This window comes from Etheostoma cragini, chromosome 16, assembly GCF_013103735.1.
Source record: "Etheostoma cragini isolate CJK2018 chromosome 16, CSU_Ecrag_1.0, whole genome shotgun sequence".
NCBI classification, from domain to species: domain Eukaryota; kingdom Metazoa; phylum Chordata; class Actinopteri; order Perciformes; family Percidae; genus Etheostoma; species Etheostoma cragini.
The window spans coordinates 19033882-19046062 of NC_048422.1; the positions used below are offsets into that span (position 1 = coordinate 19033882).

Genomic DNA, 12181 nt, shown 5'->3' on the forward strand with positions numbered 1-12181 from the left:
CAGAGGACCTGTACAGTATGGCTGTTTCCCTGGGAACGTGAGGTGAGCAAATACAGATTGCTTTAGGCAGGGATTCCCATTTACTACAGCTGTCAATTCACTAGTTTACACAGGGAATCAGATGTAATATTCAATGTATTACTCTTTATTTCTGAAATATTATCTCCTCTGCTCTACAAAAAAACATACTAATTGTTCCTACAGTTCTCTGTCCCTTGTCACCTCTATTCTCAGCCTCCTATCCCACTTGCGCCGTTAATCGCGGCTCGTCATAAATAAAAAAAACTTAATATAATTTAATGAGGACATTAGATGACTCAGCAGGGACACTTAAAATGCGGAATTAATTGAAGTATCTGCTCCTACTGTGTAGTTACAGTAATCTAATCCAGAGATATTTAACAGGGGGTCCGTGACCCCTAGTGTGTCCTCAGAGTTAGTGGAGGCGGGGCTGCCAAATCATGTAATGTTTTGAAAGTTATTTTTTTCAAAAATTGAAGGATGTCTGAGAAGATACGTTGAAAGGAATCTAACATTTTAATAGCAAAGATGAATTGGCCTATATGGGAATAAAACAAACATTTAATGTAGACACTGAAAATAACCTTAACATATAAGGTAGCCGCTATGATAGCCATGCAGAGTCACCGCTTCATTTGCATCCATCCGGCTCAGTTTAATGCAACTTCATTTTTACACAGTACATGTAGTAGGGGGTCCCTACTCTGTCTTTCTTTCATCTCAGGTGTCCTTGGCCTAAAAAACATTGAAGACCACTGATCTCGCCAATCCCATTGATGTAACTTTCAAACATTAGTGCAGAAATAGAGAGGCAAAGAGAGAGAAATAAAGGTGGACCCTAACTGCTACTGGTGTATTGAACAGACACACAGAGCCTATTGCAGCTATTGTTCATAGACAAGCAGAAGCTGCATCAATGGGCTGCAACCTTAGCATTCATTAGGATGAAATAGCATTCATAAGAATGCTAAGTAATTCCCCAACGTCTTGCGCATCAGTTGTTTTGCGTCTCAGGAGAGCCACAATATAGCGTGATGTTATTGCATGCTAACATGAGAGTTTGCCCCCTTAGCGTCACACAAGAGGAGACTGGAGGAAAACGGTCACTTGTGCTGCTGCAATCAAGGATGCAGGCTCGTCTGATAATCAAATCAGTCCTCCATATCAGCCTTGCTCTTAATATTCTGCAACTCATTACCATAACCGAAGATGCAACTTTGCCCTTGAACACAGGGATGTCTGTTCACGCTGACCCTTTCAGACACACAGGCACACGTACAAAAGCAACACACTCATTCGATAAACACACCACCAACGCCACAGTTTCTCTTTTCCCAGTTGTCAGACTCAGCAGAACCGAATAAAAAGAATACATTGACCAAGAGTTGATGTTTGTTTTAATTAAAGTAAGGGAAATACCCTTTTTTTTTAATTAGCCTACATATTTTGCTGTAAGTGAATCCAGTGTCTGTTCCTTTTTGAAATTCAGATAATACAAAATGAGGAGGAGGACGAGAGAACAATCTCTTGTGGAGCATTTTTTTTTTTTATCAGACAGACAGTGAGAGATATGGAGGTATCTAGAGAGATAAGACATTAGGAGAAACACTGAGAGACCAACAGCAAGGTTTTCATCTATTATCCTTTTATCAGACTAGCTGCTCCTGCTATCAAGTGAATTTCCCTCTTGTCTCGTTCTGTGTGTGTGTGTTTTTTGAAAAGACCGGTCATGTTTTATGCTTGTATTAATCATGTTAGTCCCTCTGATAGAAACTGCTTAACTGTCTGTGTTTGTACATATAAGCAAGGGTTCAATGTGTCATTGATTTATCTTTTATTTTATTAGCACATTTCTTTCAAGATAACAGTGTCTTTTGTTTTGAAAGCTGATTTTCCTTTTTTTTGCAGCCATTATAAGTTTTCTATTTTTAGCAGCACTCCTAAAATACCTTAGGCGGAGGAGGTGATCTCTTAACTACACAATGACCATGACTTGGTTGTACATATAAATATAGAGGCTGCATACATCTACAGTAAGTAGGCTTACAAAATTGAAACAATTTAAATTATAGCCATCTCTTTTTATTTGTGCCGGTAATTTCAATGTCTGACTTTGAAGCCAAATACTTACAGTGATCCCATTATTTCATCGCATTAACTTGTACTGCTAAACCTGGCTGTCAGTGTGATCTCTGCGTTACATCTTTGTTATGTTGACTGTTATGTACAGTATATCGGTCAGTTGTACAGATGTATGTTCCCCTCACGATGCAGTATAACAATTTGGTGATACCTTGACTTATTTACCTGGGGCCTGTTGCACAAAACCAGGATAAGGGATTAAGCCAGGATATTCAAGTTATCCTGGATGAATTTGGGTTTAAATTGATTGCACGAAAGCAGGTTGAATTAAACCCAGCCAAGTAACCATGGCGATTTATTTGTTTGCGGCTAGCAAACAAGGTGTTTATGTGTAACTTAAATACTTTTCTCAGATCTAAACAAGTATTAAGACACAATTTTCAAAGTTTGTTATTGTAGGAAGAAAATTCCTTTTTCCTGCACTCCTTACAACTAAATGAAAGGTATATTTGAAGAGGGATGGACTTTAAAAGCTTCTCATGATATTTCTCTCCATGATATATCCTTATGCTACATTATACGATGTTTGCTTGTGAATGTGTGCTCTCCAGACAGCTGCACTGTTGAGTGAAAAGAAAAGGCTCTGTGAGTTGATTAGACTAAACAGATTAAGTCTTCATGTTCTGCCTTTCAGGTTACATCTGCCTCCATCAATTACAGAGTAATCTAACGAAGAAACCCCAGATGGGGACATGCAAACAGGTGTGTTAGAGATGCATTCAAGACATGATTATGGAGATATTTTTGACTAAAATGTGGACGAATAGAAGGTGGTTAGGGGGTAAAGAGTAAATGGGGGAACATTTTAGAGAGATGAGGTGTAAATTAAAAGATACACTGCATATAGCAGCAATAAGAAGACGAGGAGACATGAGGAAAAGGAGCACTGGAGGATAAACTGAGACAGAATAAGAATTTTAAATAAACGAGAAGGTAGACCAGACAAACGACTCTCTGAGGTCAGAGTCAGGCCACAGTCAAAGCACAGTCATCTATTTGTATAAGCCTGATGGGCTAATGATACCGCCGGGCAGGCATCTGCAGTAACAGCTTTAAAGGCTCATTGACGCTTTATAATAACAACATGAGAACATTATTTTCTGATTTTTGATGTGGTGATGGTGAATGAATGCAGCTTTGTGTGGCTGCTGCTTGGCGACATGACAAAGCTGCTTGAAGGATACAATCCCCCTCCCCCCTCCTATCATAAAGAGAGGGCAGATTAAAAGACATAAATCAGATTTAGAGAAATAGATGAATCAATGCACCTTGGCTTAAGTGTGTGTGTGTATGTGTTTATGGCATGATGCATTTGTGTGTGTGTGTGTGTGTGTGTGTCCTTGCCTATACACACATTTTTCTTTGTGACCAATAATAGATTGAGTGCTGCAAATGAAACGGGATGTTTTCCCGCTACATGTCCCTCCTGAGACTGGTGCACATGCTGCTTCAGCATCACTCCAATCAATTTGTCACTACAGTCTGAATAATCTAATTCATCTCCACAAGGGAGGAATTAATTTCAAAAAGTGCGACCAGAGGTAGTCGTGCGGCTTTAAAAAGGCATTATATATTCTCCAGAAAGTCTATAGTATTAGAGTAATAAATTCAAAAGGTAAAGGAGATGAAGTAGTAGCTATGATTTTAAATGATGGTAAATGGGATATAACAATGATAATATTAAAGTTGACCCAGTTTGGTCACTAACACAATACTGGGGTAACTCTATCGAGTAAAAATGTACCACGTTGAGGCTGAGTTGGGTCAGTGGGAAGAGCAGGTACACATCACTGAGAGGTTTACGCCTCGGCGGAGAGGTCTAGTGGTTGAATCCGACCTTTGACATTCCCGCATGTCTTCCCCTTCCCTCTCCCCTTTCTCACCTAAATGTCCTGTCTAATAAAGGCGGAAAAGCTCAAAAATTATTAAAAAATTAAAAATAAAGTTGTTCCTTATTATTACTGTTGGGTTAAATGAAAATGAACGTTTAAAAAGACCTATATTGGATAAGGGTGCCACTAAACCATATTTTAGTTGGGTAAATAAACCAACATTAAATACAAAAAATAAAAATACCACTGGGTCAGAGGTTTTCTACCCATTGTTGATTAAAATGAACCTGCTATTGCTTCGGTACAGCAATTCATTGGGCACGGGGCAAAAGATTATCTACATTTTGGTTCAGTGACGGATTAAACGGCGTTGTATGTTTAAAGGTAAGTAGGGCATAAGTAGAACAGAAATTTAGATCCAGGAGTGAACAAAAGATAGAAAGCTGAAGTTAAATTTAAGAGAAACCAGCAGCTTTGGTTGTATTTTTGAGGTTTGTAGTTCTCTTCCAAAGATGCCTATCATGCTGCAGTCAAATCCGATTTCTCTTCGGGATGTGATGAAATAAATTGAGTGTGAAAATGTATCAGATTTGCAGAGAGCTGAAACCGCAGAGCCGAGTGAGCTTATACTGACTGACTCACCACTGTGTGTCACTGCTATTATTACTGACAGGCAGGCCCACATGGGATCTGATAAGAGGTGACAGGTATCTCAATTAATAAACAGAGAGGCAGATGGGAAAGGTAAAGGGCTTAAAATGCTGACTCATGCTTTTGTTTAATGTAATAAAGATAGTGTTTGCAGCCTTGTCATATTGTTCAGTGTTGGGTAGGTGTCTGGAAAGTGAAGATGTGTGTGATTGACTTTGACCAGCATTAACTCGTCTATTGCTAATTTGTAATTGCCAATTTAAGGTAACAAAGGTGAAAGAAGTTTCTAGATCCTTTACTTAAGAAAAAGCACCTTATTGGTGCTACTGTATCTTAAATTTCCCATTACACACTCTCCATTACCAATCATACTTAAATAACAGTACAGAAGTATTGTGTTCAATGAGTACTTAAAGTATCAGAAGTTAAAGATCTTTTTTAATGTGAAATAATGGATGCTTTTACCTCTTTGATCATTTACCAATTTTATATTTGTCCAATTCTGTCTCAAAGGAGTTTGTTTTGACATCCTTGACCGTGCCTTTTAACGTTATTTGTGTGGATTATTTGACTTCAGGAGGACTAGCAAATGCATTAGCAGAACCTCATGGGGATCTTGTACATTTCTTGGATGGATAAACAATGTTTTACTATCAACAGGTTCTGCAAAGTATGAAGGCGCACTAGCAACAGCGCTTCCTATAGCAACAGTATAACAGTGTTGCTTTCATTAAGACCTTAATTATTATTGTTAATTATCCCTGGGTAACCTGCTTGTGCTATCCATGTAACTAGTGACCAACTTTACATAATAATAATACAGGGTGGGGGTTACCCAGCACTGTGTTGTCCAATACTGGCTAAATCTATGACTTGAAAAAAAAGATCTTACTTCTTTATTTCTTAAGGGAAAGCACGGGGTAGAATTTTAGCTCAGCCGTTGTAGGAAGTGGTTGGTTGGCGAGTGTAAGTAAAGCATTGTAAAACATACAACTTTTTACTGCAAAGAACAGCAAGTAATTCTCTTCCATTGTTCATTCGTATGAAGGCTGTGTACAGTATTTTTTTTCCAGATGGCAGATTACAATCAAGGTCACTCACACACACACACAAATTTGTGTGTGCTAGCCTGCATTCAATGTCATGGAAACTGTCAGCTCAGCCCTATTTGATTGTCAACAGCAATTAGCTACATTAACTACAACATACAATAGCAATAATCCCTATATGAAAGGCCACCTACTGTATGTTATTTGGCAATGCTTTCCTAATGCCAAATAACAAAGTGAGAGGACTTGTGGCCATACAGTGAGGAAAATAAGTATTTGAACACCCTGCTATTTTGCAAGTTCTCCCACTTAGAAATCATGGAGGGGTCTGTTTATTGTTGTTGTTTATTGTTATCGTAGGTGCATGTCCACTGTGAGAGACATAATCTAAAAAGAAAAATCCAGAAATCACAATGTATTATTTTTTAACTATTTATTTCTATGATACAGCTGCAAATATGTGTTTGAACATCTGTTTTTCTGACACACTGCAGAAGGGATTTTTGGGAACTTGCAAAATAGCAGGGTGTTCAAATACTTATTTTCCTCACTGTATTACCCTGAGCTATGCCATACAAAAGACAAAGTGCAGATGTTCATCTATTTGGTTGCTAAAAGAATTCAGCAAGTGTCATGGTAAGGTAGGGGGATGTTACTACAGCGCCAGTAAAGCGATCACACGAGAATCCCGCCTTCACTGAGGGGAAACCATCTGCAATGGAAAAACAAAAGAGAAAAGAAGCCTACAGGCACCAAAAAAGGTGAGTTGTGCTAAGTCGAGCAGAGCTGTACCATTTAGTGGAAACAAAAATCCTTATGACTCAGAGAAAAAGGTGAATTAGAGGATTTCGACGAAATTATAATGCAAATTGTGTACTTTGTATATTGTATTATCAGTAAATCCAGGGTGTTTTACTGTGAATAAATGTGCTGGTTGACACACAATGTACAAAGTCAAGGCTATACTGTAGCTAGTGACAATATAGAAAGTAATACACTCTGTACGCTGGTGGAGTTATCACACAAGGACTGTATTATGACAATTTACATCTCTTGTAATCATCTTGTTAAAAGTTAAAAGGTTGTAAAATCCGATAAAAATGATCACAGTTGAAAATGCGCTTATTCTAATGACACAGATGTTAAATCTCCCGTGAGAGCACAAGGCTTTTAAACGCACAAAAAGACATTTACACACCATTACTATTCTGCACCACACCACATCCATGCTCACAAAAAAACAAATGATTGCCAAACCATTCCCATGTTAATTCCTCCATAACATGCAGTAATCTTGCTGGCTCCTCCTCCTGTCCTGTTGCCAATTGCCTACAGCAATTGGGAGAAACCACAGGGTTTTTCAGTCAAAGATAATATTATGCTGTAATTCCATATTCCTTACTTCTGTGCAAAATCATCAATAATCATATTCCTGATACTCCCTCTGGATATTACGCTTTCACCAAAACCATGTTGACATTGTTATTCACACATTATAAGTACAATTTTCTCTGCAGTTTTCATATTCACAATTTATTTGTTCTCATATGCCATCACGACTTCCCCCTCTTCTGAATTAGTACACTTCCAATTTCTTCAAATTCTTTGCTCTAAATGTAACCAACAGTTAATGTTTGTTCATTGCTGCTGCTGTGTATTTTCTGAATGGGTTAAAGGAATAGTTTTGGGAAACGCGCATTTGCTAATTTGTTTATTTTGCACAGAACCCAAAGTGAAAGAAAATGGCACGTTGTAGTTTATTGGTGGGTTGTGTGCTGGACTATTTGGCCCGGGTGGAGCTAAGCTGACCATCTTTTTGGTGTTGCTTCATAGTTAACAGACAAGTATGAGAATGGTGCCAAACGTTTCATCTAACTCTCAGCAAGGAAGCAAATACTTCCCAAAATGTTGCACTTATTCCTTTAAAGTTGACATTAATTGATTTAGTTAGTCACAGTTGTAATTTACATCAGCATACCAGCTAATCTCTTTGCAAACCAAGAGAAACATCACACACTTCAACCCCCCTCCTCAGCTTTCTGTCTTGGCTTCACCATCAACCCCTCCATGCAGTGGACTGGCCAAGCAGCAGCTCGAGAACAATATCTCCTGCAGAAAACTTGTCAAATGGCTGAACAAATTAAAGTAGCATTTCTTTCTTTGGATAACTTCCGCTAGTAAAAAAATAAATAAAGCAAATGTCACTTTCCAATCACAATCTACTGTATATTTAGCTTTTTAAAAGGGCCCGGTTGTATTTAATCTCATAGTGCAAATAAGAGCTTTCATGGCTTTCAGACTGTAGCTGACCTTTTGGGCAGATTGTCAAACTTCTCCTACACTTGACTTTGGAGGAAATGGTTTGAACCCAAGGGTCACCCCTTACTCAGAGGTGCCTCACAGGCTCTCTAAGCAGCACAGTGACTCAAAACAACACTGTGTGCCTGTCTATCCCCCTTGTAAGAAGAAGAGAGAAAGAATAAATGCAGCATTAACTACTCTAAATACATGTTATAAAAAGAGAAAGGATAAATGTCAGCAAAATCTAAATGGCACACTGAAGATGGAAGAGCCTGTCCATTATTTAAGACTTTTAAAGAGCAAACGGAAAGGCATAGCAGCTCCATTACATTCATGTTCTGGCTGCTGCATGTCTCCACAGTCACAGTACTGCTTTCTCTTATCCCCAGCTCCATCCGTCTGCCTGACACCAATGTTTGCATGTCTGAGATGACTGTCTTCCTAATAAAGCCATGACATTGAGAGCTAAGACTGTAGCTAGGCAGGGCCACAGAGGGACGCTCCACTGTGTCTGAAGCATTTGTGTTTGGTTTAGATATTATCAGTCTTTCTCTTTTATGTTTGACGTTTTGGCCTGTTCATTACATTAACTTATTTAGAGGATTTGCACACTATGTTGTTTCCCAATATGCCTCTGCTCTAAAGAATTCTTTTAAAAAAGGCCTGTAAAACTTGCAGTTATGACAAAACAACAACTACTAAAAAGCTGCACTCTGCTGTAATCTTTGTATTAATATAAATATTAATAGTTTACATTCTCCTCTTACATTTCCCAAAGACTATCCAAAAGCAGAGTGCAGTATGTTTTTGGTATCATGCTAAAATAAACATAAAAATGTATAAAATAAAGACATTACAACATTTCCCATTTGCTACATTAACCTATACTTTAAACTCTTTTTTGGAACTTCATGATCAATCAAACATTGTTTATTAAGTGGTACTGTGCTATAGTTTTCTCCCCTCTTCACCAAATATTGTGTACTGTTTGTATTTTGTGTTGTTATATATAATCCTGTATACAAACAGACTGCAAATAACATAACATTTTTTATATATATATATATATATATATATATATATATATACACACACACACACACACACACACACACTATTACTGACCGCCTTGCTCCTGTCTCTACAAATAATCATTATGGACACACAGTCTGGATCAAATGAAGTTCATTGCCAGGAAACGCGATACACTGGAGCAAAAGACATTTAACCATGTATTCAGCTAATTTAAATAGCTCACATTAATGTATTGTGGGAACAGTTAACTTCATTTAATATTTGATGTGGTGTTTTCTTTTTTGGGTTGTAAATCTTTCACCAAAACAAGTACAACACTTTTTTGCAGAGCCACTGCAAGACTACTGGGCACATAAAGGGACGTAGGTCATCTACTTATAAACATACATGTAAATAACATATACACATATGTAGAAACATATATGTAAAGCGAAAGAATGAAGGTTAACAGTCTGCGTCAGTCTATGGTCAAGCTGTGATCTGGCTCTTTGCAGGTGTGTCAGATAGATCAGACGGTCTGGTATTGAACTGGCTCAGATGGAGGCCACTTCTCTGGAGGGAAAGAACAAGAGAGCTGGTAGACGTTTCAGCTATTCTGAGCTGCACAGACATCTTGCATTATTGATCGACTGTTGGGGAATGCCATGAAGGAGGGCGTAAAGGCTCCTGTGCCCCACGAAACACACCACACACTTCAACAATCCTCTTGTTTAGCCTGTACCAGATGTGATGTTTGCACTCTCGAGATCAAAGCGCTGCAGTGGAAATAACAGCTCTAACACCTTCGAGCTAAAGGATTTCCTAAATGCTTCCATTCTCATTACTGCCTCCCACTGATGCTCTGTACACATTAAACGTGTTAGTCAACCGTTCCTGCCTCGCAGTGGTGGTCCACACTGAGCAGAGGCGAGCGTTCTACACTCCGTAACAACAGAGAAGAAACCCTTGACCCTTTAAAGGCACCTCAGGAGCACAACAACTCAGAGAAAGGGACAGAGTCTCTATGATCATTGAAAATGTTAAACGTGGGAAAAAGGTTGAGAGACAAGAATTCTTTATGCCAAATGTGAATGTAAGGAGATTTAATGAATGTAAAGCAAAAGGACAGAGGAGAGCTTGTTCCGATTCAAATCAAAGAGATGAAGTGAACAGCGTTACAGTTTTTAATGACCAGTAGTTGCATCGTCCCTCAATGGTTTGAATCCAGCTTTGAGCTTCTTGTTATAGTTTCCTCAACTGTGCCTGTTTGAAAACTATGTGTGAATGCTTTACAGTTTGAAACCTGATCTTCCCACAATGCGTTCACCTCAGCCATTGAATAAAACTAATTACATGCTGCAGTTATGGAAAATTAAAGGAAGAGGATCAATAAGGAACCTAGTAGGTAAAAACATACAAACATGAGGTTCCTTTTACAATTTTCTCTTTATCCTGTGTAGGGCTGCAGCTATCAAATATTTTAGTTATCAAGTATCGAATATTTTAGTAATCAAGTATTCTACCAATTATTCCATTGATTGATTGAGAGGTCAGATAATAATTACTTTTGCTTTACAGTAAACCACAATAGTAAATATGCAAAAGAGAATTTTCCTTTTTTTAGGAAAAGCAACATTTCCTTTGCCTAAATTGCATACATTAACAGGGATAGATGTTTTTATTTTTAAACACTGGCTGCATGGGTGTCAAGCCCCTTATTCTGTTGGCAAAATTTACATTTTTGTTGGGCCAAATGTCAATCTTTTGAACCCCTTCCCATATATACAGCCTCTGGCTCATTACAATGGATATGCAAAACGGCTGTTCTCTATGCCCAGGTAAATGTGACCGTACAAAGCGTACAGCAGGGCTATTTAACTACACTGTTCTGGGGGACCCATTTTCCCAAGGCTAAAACTGGGTGAGGAGAAAGAATGAAAAATGCAGACCTCAAGAGCATGGTCAGATGACGTCATTCACCCACATTAAACCACGCAACCTCTAGGAAAGGCCCACCCTTCAACAGCATTCACACACTACTATTGGCCAGGCGTCCATGCCCACATGTGACCCCATCTCCACCCCTCTTTAATGGAACTTAAAATACACGTGGATGTTCAATTATTTATGGTAAATCTGAATATTTAAATGGTCACTTAATACAAAATGTATACACTCTTTGTAGTGCAAACAACATAAGTGCCCTGATGTTTATACTTGTACGCTGTTGTGTGCGTCGAGCCGGCGTGTGTGCGTGCATGCGTGAGATCGAGCGAGGGAGAAGTGAGATAGTCAAGGCAATTAGCTTCGGAGCTAGTAGCCACTCTAGAGTCACAGTGAGAGAAACAAAGTGCCCCCCCCCCCGCGTTTTCTGACCACGGTGGGAAATCTTTAGCAGGAAAAGTTACCCCCCCCCCCCCCCCTTGATGTCATAACGGCAGACTTGTCGGTCGTTGACCGATTCCTATGTGGTGTTCGTTGTGTCCGCTATCCGTGCTTTTGAACAGCCGCCCAACTTACTCTGACTGGCTTACTATGAAATTGTACTCAACGTCTGGGCAACCAAGGAAGAAAAAAAGTTTTTGCCTCCCGGCTCAGAGATCTAGTTGGTCTGATGAAAATAAGAGCTTCAATTTTAGTATCGCGACACATTTTTGGGCAGTAACGGCCACTGCGTAATTAAGATGGTATGAGTAATCAATTAGCTAACACCAACCAACCGAGCTGCTTCGTGTGGCGGGCCTTTCCTACAAGGTTACGTGGGTTCCATAATAACGCTACGGGTGGTTTGCCTCCGGCAGAGGCTAAGTTTACAATAATTGTCGAACTACTAAACTGTTAAACCATAAACCTACAGCTTTCGTTCTAGCTTGTTTTTAAAACCTTGTTATTTGCAGAGTAGCATGTTGTAGTTGTGTAAACGTGGTGGACGAGAGCAGCAGACGTTACGGTTACCTTGTGTCGTGTTCGTTCGTAAAAAGGAGTAAACTGGATTTTTCTACTAAGATGACGTTGCATTGAGACCATACTATTGTGGTGTCTCCACAGGAGACACCGTTTGGTTTTTTTTGCAGCAAATGATCCACAGAAGCGTCAGTGGCGGGAGTCCGTTGTGCGCAAGTAATAATCATCCGTGCGGAAACACAGTGAGCGGTATAACGTTAGTTACAT

At 39.1% G+C, this 12181-nt stretch overlaps 1 long non-coding RNA gene across 1 annotated transcript; it reads right to left on the minus strand.

Moving 5' to 3' along the window:
- Positions 1–1018: 1018 nt before the first annotated feature.
- On the minus strand, positions 1019–11070 carry LOC117959893. Its single transcript, XR_004660024.1, has 3 exons — positions 10995–11070; positions 6900–6903; positions 1019–1030 (listed from the first exon to the last, which is right to left on the minus strand). It is a non-coding gene; the product is annotated as an uncharacterized LOC117959893 (long non-coding RNA).
- Between the last annotated feature and the right edge of the window lie 1111 nt (positions 11071–12181).